The sequence below is a fragment of the Mastigoproctus giganteus genome, chromosome 10, assembly GCF_048544385.1.
Source record: "Mastigoproctus giganteus isolate SK-2022 chromosome 10, ASM4854438v1, whole genome shotgun sequence".
In the NCBI taxonomy this organism is placed as follows: Eukaryota; Metazoa; Arthropoda; class Arachnida; order Uropygi; family Thelyphonidae; genus Mastigoproctus; species Mastigoproctus giganteus.
In genome coordinates this window covers 91601626-91612732 of record NC_143584.1, presented here as the reverse complement: position 1 = coordinate 91612732, position 11107 = coordinate 91601626, and the positions used below count along the sequence as shown (strand labels likewise).

General features: G+C 37.4%; 1 long non-coding RNA gene across 1 annotated transcript; it reads right to left on the bottom strand.

Moving 5' to 3' along the window:
* Window positions 1-437: 437 nt before the first annotated feature.
* On the bottom strand, window positions 438-10869 carry LOC150079149 (uncharacterized). Its single transcript, XR_016547538.1, has 3 exons — window positions 10841-10869; window positions 7308-7383; window positions 438-554 (listed from the first exon to the last, which is right to left on the bottom strand). It is a non-coding gene; the product is annotated as an uncharacterized LOC150079149 (long non-coding RNA).
* Between the last annotated feature and the right edge of the window lie 238 nt (window positions 10870-11107).

Here is an 11107-nt window from a genome sequence, read left to right as displayed (position 1 = left end):
AATATCAGTACTGATAATACTTCATAAGTAAACTGATAATATCAGTTTACTTATGAAGGGAAAAACGCTACAGCATCGATTAAAGTTACCAAATGACAACATACAATAATTCATTTGACTATCGACTTTAATTTAATAAATTGCTAAGGATTTGCTGTGTTCTCATTTAATGAAGCATTTCCTCATGAACGAGGAGTGACCGTCAATAAATTAAGTCCATTCTTTGTTAGTTGTTAACAAGAAGAAATTTAACAGAACATTACATTTCTTGGTGATTGTCCGTCCTTTTTTTATCAACATTTCTTATAATATAAAAATGTTATGGCATCTTCAGTGGCCTGGGACTAAATAGTGCAGAAGTTTCCGGTGTTTCGGAATGAAAATTAATCTTTGGGTGGAGATCATTTACACACGTGTGCTCCGAAACTGGCCAAAATCTACTCTCGAAAGAAAAGGTAGGTGAACAGGCGGACGAAATACGGGTACAAATTCAGAAGAGAAATTCCCAGCCAAATTCCACTGTAGCCACCAACGTAACTAAGTAGTTCAGTACTCTGAAAATAAATAAATAATTAAATAAATAAGTGAACTTTACACTAACTTCTATTTATGCGTCATAGCCCAGAGAAAGTCAAATATCTTCTTGACCTGCTTACAATGAATATACAAAGTCGAAATTAAACGCACTTTTACACCTCCTTTAGACATTTTTTTCCAGCAATGCACTCCCAACAATCTTCAAAATGCCTTAGAATATGAATTTATACAAAAGTGTCGAAAAATATCAAATGGCTGCATTCTGATTGGTAAGATCTTTCCGGGGAGGGAAGGGGGGGCATTAATTCGATCCAGTGAAAACGGACCGAATGAGAATGATATTACGTGGAATTGCCCTCTGTTGAATCTGTTGGACATTTGAAGTGCTTTATTCTGCAAATTTTGGCCACATGTTCAGAAACTTAAAAGGATGTCCTAGATACATTCACCGTATACAACACTTAGTGAGGAATACATCGTGGATACTCAATGCGCACATTTGGAATCGTTCTTACATCACATGATGGACACTTTTCCGTAAAGGGCCAAATTTCCTGATGAAGAAAATATGCTTTCCTTGAAGGCACCGCGCCTTCACCACTCAAGCCATCACGCGATGCTCTCCTCACACTATTTGATCATTAAAAACCTGTCGCACAACAAATGCCCATTATATTAATTTAATATCTTCGTTAAATTTAGCACGTACGCATACGACATTCGGCTTTCTACTTCATGATAAGCAAGTCGAGTTTTTTTTTTTTTTTACTTACCTTGCCCTTCAAATTAATCTTTAATCTTCACTGGGCACAGCAGCTACAAAACTTCTTTGCAGAAATTCATTTTTAACAGTAGTTCCAGGCTGAATGTAGCAGACTTAGATGGGTTTATGACAGGAAACTAAATAGGTAACGTACGCATTGAGTTACATTTTAAGTGTTCGATGATCAAATGAAGTGAGTGGGATTTGGTGGGTAGTATTTCATAAGGGAAAATGAGCAAACGTATTATCCTGAATTTGGTAAAACGGTCCAGCAGAATATGATAAAAAAAATCCTGATATTAGAAATAATACCTCAAGTATCGAGAACAGACAATAACATAAAGTTCTTGAGAAAACCACCAAATTGACATATAATTTTAATAAATAAACAGGCGGTAATTAAAATGCATAACTAAAACTAAAATAGCAATTATACAAATAAAAAGAGCTACTATAGATAAGTTCTAGAAAATAAATTAACATTAAAAGCGCTAAAATATACAACTACTCTCGAAATGGAGAGTTTCTTCATCAGTTAGAAAAGATGGTATGACACGCAAATTAAATGGTGATGAGGAACGCACCTTTGATACAAACAAATGGCCAGATCATACAAATGCTATGGATCAATTTTTCCCTTATTTTCTTTTATATATTTCTTTCTTTTCCCCCTCCTCTTTTTTTGTTGATCACCGTACATCATCCATACCAATTATGTCTGGATATATGGGTTACGCACGTGACTACCCATCTACTTAATTCGTATGCCATACCATTCTCTCTGTCTGATGAAGGAACACTCAAAGATTCGAGCTGCTGTTCAAAGTTATATTTTCTCAATTTCTCTTCTAGAGCTTCTACTTTGGAAGAGAAAATTGAGTAGAAAGCCTTCCCGTGGACCAACGATCAATGCAATGGAATTGTGAAATAAATACGTAACATTAGAAATACGCTGCTTACATTTATAAATAACTCCAGATATGTATTGAAAAAAATGCCGGATTTTAATGAAATAATTAAATTTTGAATTGTTCTACAAATATTTCTAAAACAGCTAAATGTAAAATTTCATGAAAATTCGTTCAAAAAAGAAATGTCACACAAAATAAGAGAAACCAAAACCAGAGTTTGAGAGGTTACTTGGATGTACGTGGAATGTATAAACGGATGTACATGGTGCGCCAATATGGCACTGTTTTAATACTTCTTTTATCAGACACAGTTGAATGTTTTCTCCATCATCAGACATCCATCAGTGAGATGAATGACGGGTACGTGAGAAATCGGAGAAAAACATGTAAACCACAACTAGGGTAAAAGGCCTTGTGCGTCGGGATAAGCATCAAGGTGAAGCAATTCCCTTGAACTTTGGAGTAAAAAGGGCGGAGGAGGATCTGAGCGATAACTCCGATTATGAACGAAATGGAAACCAACATACGAAACGGTTTGAATAGGTTTAAAAGGAATTTGCACCACTCTACAGTGATTCCAAAATATGCGTGTCATGCAGAGTATGGGTGGATCGCAATAATGAAAGAATTTATGAATGAAAGACATCTAAAAAAATGGGAATCAGTTTATACAAATTAGAAAAAAGGAAAATTCGTTTATAGAAAAAGGAAAATATAAATTCGAAGTTATTAAATTGAAGAATGTTTAATTATAAACGGTAGTGCAATATATTCTGCTGGGATAGATCATAGAACCACTCTTTTTCAAACATATTTTAATATTGAGGGGCAGACTTTTGAAAACAATACAACCGAATTAGAAAGGAATATCTGAACACCCTTCTTGAGTTATTTTATCTTGTATATACAGAAATGTATGAAATATCCGTTTATTACTTTTTTTTTTAATCTTACGGCGCCATCTGGCTACAAACGTGTATAGAATCAGAGAAGCATTACATTTTATCTGTCTTACACAAGCGCACTTAATTTACAGACATTCGCGAATTACATCAAAACAAACTTAGTTTAACCAAAACTGACGTAACCGAATAGTCGGGAGCGAGAGTGCTGTCGCATACACTCTTTGAGTGGACCGTGTTTCAAACCCATAACTGCTAAATATGATTAACAATTGTATTCATAATTTATTGTAAACTCCTCTAACCTGCCGGAGAATAAACAAGAACATTTTTTTTAAAGTACTGCACATTTAATCTAAGCCAAGGACATGAAGGTGATACATACACCTAGTATAGAAAACAAACAAATACACTGAGTGGACAGAAATCATGGTATGCCTACCTAGTAACGGGTAGGCGCACCTTTCGCCGGATAAGGGCAGTCACACGCGGAGGCATTGAGCCCATTACTTCACGAAAGCGTTCCACAGGTATTTCCATCCATGCTTGCTACACCGCTGTACATTATTCCTTCGCATTCCCGGGTGGAGGATCCAAAGCTCGAACGGACCTTTCCACAGCATCCCAAAGATACTCCACGGTTCGTGAACGGGGAGGCCATTCCCTAGTGGTAAAATCTGCGGAATGCTCTTCGAATCATGTTCTAGTCACCGCGGCTCTCTGGGGAATCACATTGTCCTGTTAGAAGAGGCCATTGCCCTGTGGGTGCACGATGACTATGTACGGATGCAGATGGTCTGCAAGGATCGACACGTAACCTGGACCGTCAGAGATGCGTCTAGACGTACTAGAGGTCCCAACGTGTATCACTTGAACACGCCGCAGACTATTACCGACCGTCCACCTGCCTGAACAGTTCCTTTTTTATATGACGGGTGCATATCTTCGTGCAGTTTCCGCCAAATACGCACCCTCCCGTCTGCTCGAAATAACTGGAAACGGGACTCATCCTACTAGGAGACCCGTCTCCAATCATCCAAGGTCCAGTGCCGATGTTGTTTCGCCCGGTTGAGGCTTCGAGTCCTGTGTCGTAGTGTTAGCAATGGGACTCTGGTGGGTCGGCAGCTCCCATAACCTATTGCGGCTAATGATCGCCTGATGGTATTGGTGGAGATGTTTCTGGCACCTCTCTCGTTGAAGTCGGCGGTGATTTGTGCCACTGTAGCTCTCCGGTTGGCTGAAACAATTCGAGACAGGCGTCGACGGCCACTTCATCCACCACCTTTCTCCGTCCACAGCGCTGTCCATGATGAGATGTTATTCCGGAAATGGCGCATTCCCGATATACTCTTGATACTGTCGAACAGGGATAAAGCGATTTCTGTATCAACTCCGCGATAGAGTGACCCATGCGTCGGGCACCCACTATCATCCTTCTTTCAAAGTCGGTTAACTCACGACGACGTTTAGCCAAACTGACATCGACTTACTGTCTACGTGAATGCAGCGGTGCAGTGTACCTACAATGGTGTACAAAAAAACTGCATCACCTAAAAAAAAAAGAGTAACATTTGTAGTGAAACGTATATTTGATTACAGTCATTTTGTTTGTCGCAAAACAAAGGTATTGCGTCAGATAACGCTTCTATTGCATCAGCCAATAATTGCAAGGTATTGCATCAGCCGTTTCTATAAATACGGCGTTGTAAGGGCACACACGCTCATTAGTATATCCTGTTTTGCGGAGGTGAAGCATGACTCCACATGTTCAATTGACACCGAGAAAAAAAGTGTAGCTGTTGCTCTGATAAAAATGACAGAAGACCTGGATCAGGCCATAAGAGAGTGACTACGCCTTCCCAAGATCGATATTTGGAACGGCTATGCCTTCATAATCGCCATGCCAGTGCTCCTGATCTAAAACTGGAATTTGAGATGGCCTCTGATGTTGAAACAAGTGCACGAACTATCCAAAGACTGCTTTCAGAATGTGGTCTACATGCCTATCGGCCCAAGAAGAAGCCTTTGTTGACCCAACAAATGAGGAAGAAGCGACTTGCTTGGGCTAAAACGCATGTTTCTGTGGACAAAAGAGCAATGGGAACGCTGTCATCTTTTCTGACGAATCGAAATTCACCCTGCATGGCTCGGATGGGAAGTGATATGTCAGAAGACGAAAAGCGGAAGCATGCCATCCTGACTGCATAACACCGACTATAAAGTTTCCCGCCGGTCAGATAGTCTGGGGATGCATAACAAGCAAAGGGGTGGGGCGAATTAAGTTTATTAACGGAACGGTGAATGCAGAAACCTACACTGTTATCTTGGAGGAGTGCCTGAAACCCATTACAGTATTCGGGATCACACCTCAGAAATGCTGGCATCACAGTATTGGAATGGCTCGACAACAGTACAGATTTGAACCCTATTGAAAATTGTTGGTATACAATGTCATCTAAAATTGCTCTATGTACAGGCCTTACTTCGTGCTACCGAACGCTCCGACAAGAAGAAGATTAGCAAGCATACTACAGTTCCATGGTGGACAGCTGAACTTTCCACTCTGCGCGAAAAAGTACACAAAGCAGGCAGAGACTTTCAACGGAGAAGGTCCTGGCCTGAATTGGAAGTCACCAGACTAAAAAATATCTATAAAGGCCAGCGGAAAGAATACATAAATACAATTGCAAAACAAAAACTTGCCTCCTGGCAACACTTGGTTTACTCCACAGGAAATTCTGATCCCTGTGGTCTATTATATAAAATTAGCAAAAACAAGTATCACTCTCATGAAGTGTACAAAGCTGTAGTGAACATGACTCAGAAACCACTAACTGGAATGACTCAGTTAACGCCATCCTGGATCGCTTGCTTCCCCTGGACGATCTCACCACAGAAACTCCAGAACAAATATCTATCAGGAATAGCAACTCAACCTACCACTCCTCATATGAAACGGATCTCTCCACTCTTCCCGAGCTAAAGCTGGCCCTAAGCAAAATAAATATCCAAAATGTCCAGATTTAGATCTTGTGGAAAATGCTGTAATTATCAAATTTGCCGAAATCTTTCCAGAAATATTTCTATGTATAACAAATATCTTACTGAGAAAATATTTCCTAATCTCTGTAAATCTGATCCCAAAGCATACAGACCCATCTCTCTTTTGGCAAACCTTGGCAAACTATTTGAAAGATTGTTAGCACCCAGAGTAGCAAACGTCTACAGATAACACATAGCCTCGTCAAAACTGCTTATTCTAGATCTTTGCTGTCCAAGCCGACCTTCTCATCTAAATAGATGATTCTTCACAGTATCCAACTGTTAAAACTGGATCGCTGGTTACGTTTCTTTTGGGAGAAACGTAATGTCATCTCATCCAAGGATGAGATAACTTAATTCGTCTACAGGATCGATCAAGAGATGGTAAGAATTTGCTAGCTACCTTGTTCACGAAGAGAAGAGGCAGATGACCAGATTTAAAATTAATTATTCTCATTAGGTTTTTCTTCGTTGCCTATATGACTGCGTATGTTTTAGCTTTTCTGTTGGGAAAATGGGGTTGGAACTTCAAACCATCATCCCAGGCGAGACGCAGATCCATGTGGTAAACATTTATTTACCTGGTAACTTTGTATCGGATAAAAATTTTGTATGACAGAGATAAATGTGTCACTTTTACCTCTGTCATCATCAAAAAATAATAATAAAACAATTCAGCAAAACTATAATAATGGCACGTTAATTTTTTTTTCATTTTCATTCTGTACCTGCTAATCAAAAGAACTCTGACGTTAGGTCAAGAACTAGATCACTGTTTTTTTTAATTATTATTATTATTATGAATTTAGACAAAATTTTTCGAGTAAATATGTGTAGGCGTATACTTCAGCTTGTTCGTTCTGTTAATCGATTAACGTAGACAATCAGTAGAGTGGTCATACAAAAGGCAGTTACGAAAGCAAAACTTGGGACTGCCAAGTAAACTGAGGGTTACTTTGAAAATGACTTTTAGGCCACACAACCAAGTTGCTACCAAGGCCTTCTCTTGAAGAGCAATATAACAATTACGAAGTGGAAGAATGGTTAATGCTTGTTTTAGCTCGTACCAATTATAACAGACAAATAATTGCTTTTACATAAATACAATATATTCCCAGGGTACGCTTGATCTATGAAGAAAAAGGTTTGTACCTCGTACTTCGGATGGGACTTATAAGTTGTGACCAGCATTCTCTGAAATACCACATCGATTAGAACAATTCCACACCTGAAAAAAACAAATTTTAATTAAAGAAAAGATACTATGGTGTTATCACAAAATGATTGAGCTAAGATTAAACTTTTTTAACTGTTAGCGTATTGCTGAAACCACTGTTAGCATTTTGTATACAAGGAACAACTCTAATCTGTATGCAAACAAAAATAAAAATAAGTAACAAGTGAAAATTAAAAAGAACGTTTGAAAATACAATGTCTCCACCCACCACTAGATGTGGCCAACACAGAATCCCTCTGGAATTCCTTCAGTTACTTTGAAAAGTTTTTTGGGGTAAATCTTCAGTTATTTATTTTCTTTTATTCCCTTACTTTGTAGTGCGATTTGTTTGGGTTTTTTTTATTTATTTATATACTATATTTTTATTTATTTCCTTATTTTTTGTGTATTTAGTTTGGTCAATCGAAATCAAAATTTACATTTTATGGTTTTATTAGTTTACGTTCGATAGAATGTATTTAAGTTCGTATTTTCTTAGTTGGGTCGTTTACAGGTCGAAAAGGGACCAGTGGACATTGGACTACTTTTCAGTAGTTCAACTATGGAAGTGAGCTTTCGGGGATCTATAGGTGTGGTGCTCCTTGATGAAATCATTCGTAAGATTTCCTTTACCGTCCAGTTTTTTATTTATTATTATTTGTTTTGTTTTTTTCCTTGTATGGGGTGCCTGAGTTCACCCGTGGAATCTCCACCCACCACTAGATGTGGCCAACACAGAATCCCTCTGGAATTCCTTCAGTTACTTTGAAAAGTTTTTTGGGGTAAATCTTCAGTTATTTATTTTCTTTTATTCCCTTACTTTGTAGTGCGATTTGAATTTCCTTGCATAATCTTCCTGCTTGGAAGATTATGCAAGGAAATTCCACGTCAGCAACTGCTGCAACAGGTTTCAGTTGCGTCATACAGCGGAATTGTGCATGGTCGCTTCCCGTGGTGGGTGGAGACGCTCTTTCTTTTTAAATTTTCAGTCGCTAATTACTTACGTTTTTATACTTTTATTTATTTATTTGTTTGTTTTTTGTTTGCATGCAGATAACGGTTGTTCCTTACATGCAAAATACTTGCTGTTTCAACAGTACGCTCAAGTGACAAAAAGGCTTTTAATCTTTAGTTTAAAAAAGTAAAGATTAGCAGTGATTGTGTTAATACGCGTGCGTTTTTTCTTTCATTTCAGCAATGACTCTTTGAGAGAAAGAAATATATTATATCGAATTCAAAAACGCCACAGCCATCAGACGAGCGAAAGGAAATTGTTATTAAAAAATAATAATAAAGTGGAAAGAAATTCTACAGACATGTTTGGATCATTTATTAGCTTCTCCCAGACGCCATTCACGCTATCCGTTCTCGTCGAAACTGTTGGTCTAAGAAACGCAATTATGTGGATGAAGGATATATGGAGCGCGTGCGTGTGTGAGAAAGGGATGGCGAGAGAGCTAGCGAATAACTTCCGATAGCTTGTAGAATTTCTCCACCCCACAGTGAGCAAGTTCTATTGATCTCAGTGTTAAAGGCCTAACGTAGCGGACTGATCAAGTGCGAGAGTGCAATAGTACACGCGTTCGAGCTCGCGTGACTGCTAAATACGATTAACGATTAATTGTCGAAATGGTTGTAAGCTTCTCTGACCTGGTGGTTGTGCCGCAGTTTAAATAGTTTTTTTATTATTATTAATTTTTTAATAATTTCTGCTGTTATGAAATATTGAATACTGTCAGACGAATTACCAGAAATGCCAGAGGTTAGACAAAAGAAGGCTGCAATTGTTCAATGGAAAATTTGAGAGTTGTGAGCATTATCTCGAACTACTTGATACACACAAGACGAAGATAATCATCATCTACGCACTGACTGAGATAAAATAAAATCTGAGTATAAGTATTCGCCAGTTACAAGGAGCGTTCATTATAAAACGCAGCCAGAACTTTAGGCGCCTACTGAAATTTCGGCTCCAAGATGAAACTATAATTGACTGTCTTTCATTCAGTGGACTTTCCCAGATACTAGTTGACGTTGAGGGTGTAATAACCATGGCAAGAAGTGTGTTTTTTCATATCTGTCTTGGTGGACATGATGCTCACACTCGCGTATGTCCACTGAGGCCGAACTGCATTTAAAATTCTAGAAGGCACATTGGAGGGAATAGTGGGAGAGTACAGAGCAAACACAAAAGTTCTACTGAATAATATCTTTTGAAGGAATATTATTCTTCTCGAATTGTAGTGCTAATCCTTAGACGCTATCTATAAGTGATTAGCTAGGAGGTCCCTCGATTTGACAATACGTCTAAGATTTCTTTATGAAATATCTTTTCTTAAACTAGATGAATTATTTTGTTACATTTATAAACAGTAAACTCACTCCCATTACAAGGAACTTTTCGGGGACAAATGAATCATTGCATTGCACCCGAAATTATTTCATTATGTGTTCAAATAAATTCTGCTGTACTTTTCTAATACATCGAAGTAGCAAAATCCGCTTTATTTTATTTGAATTGAATTTTAAATCAATAATAAATGAAATAACAAAATGCATACTTCTTCAAAAGTAAAAATATTTGTTCAGCGATCATCGCTTTAAAAGCATGAATATTTGTTACATTGTATGCATGTATAAAATTTTAATAATGCACTTCTAGAAATATAGTTTCACTGCAGGTATTAATACCTCGCTATAAAAAAGTAGCAAAAGCTGGTAAGTATGCGAATTCGTCTTTCACACCATTCGTTTTGGGGGGGGGGGAGGCAATGTGCTCAAATCCAATCTGATACGCCATACACAGTGGATCTGAGCATTATTCAAATACGTGCACAACTTAGATGGCGTGAAAATAAATCTTTTGAAACTATCTTAGCCAAAGGTGGAGCTCAAAAACAAGTAAATTTTCTGAATATTCAAATTATTCGTTGTAACTTTATTTTCATTCTAAACTATTTATTTCGAGAAATTTAAATAACCAGGAATGTCTAAAAATAAACTTTTCTGAATGAAAATCATTCTTTTGGAAAGTAAAGAAAACATTTTATAAGAGCTCATAGCTTTAATATAGGGTTGAAATTTATCCCAGGATTCATATTCAAGAGATCATTATTATTCATTTTTACAATATCATAACGATAAAATTAAAATTTGAAGCAACGACTTATTAAATATCGTCATGTGTGCAACTACTAGAAATTACTAATAATGGGAAATAGTCCGCTTTGCCTAGTGATTAAATCCCTATATACAAGGATTTAATCACTAGGCAAAGCCGAAATTTCCTAGGAGGATTAACATAAAGGAATACTTTTTTTTCTCTTTGTAATCTTTTATTCAAGTAAGAGAAATATCAGCGACACCGAAGCTCGTTTGCCTGAGCACAAATGGTGAGCAAATCCTAAAGCACATATGAGGTGGAAATAGTAAAATATAAAAAATAGTGGAAATAAGAAATAATACTCACTCGTCTGACTCCATCTGTTCACACCCTTTCTGGGGAACACCGAGAAAATAAAACAGATTATCACTATTTATTCCTCATGAAAAATTTTTAGGATTACCGATTAAAAATCTAATTAAATTAATGTTTTGATTACTTAGTTCTGGAAGTTTGGGTATAACTAAAATAGCGCATAAAAATACAAGACACAGCTGACTTCATGGGATGTAACATTGAGGTATCATGATGAATAGCCACATCAGTATCCACACCTTTGTGGAAGGTATCTTG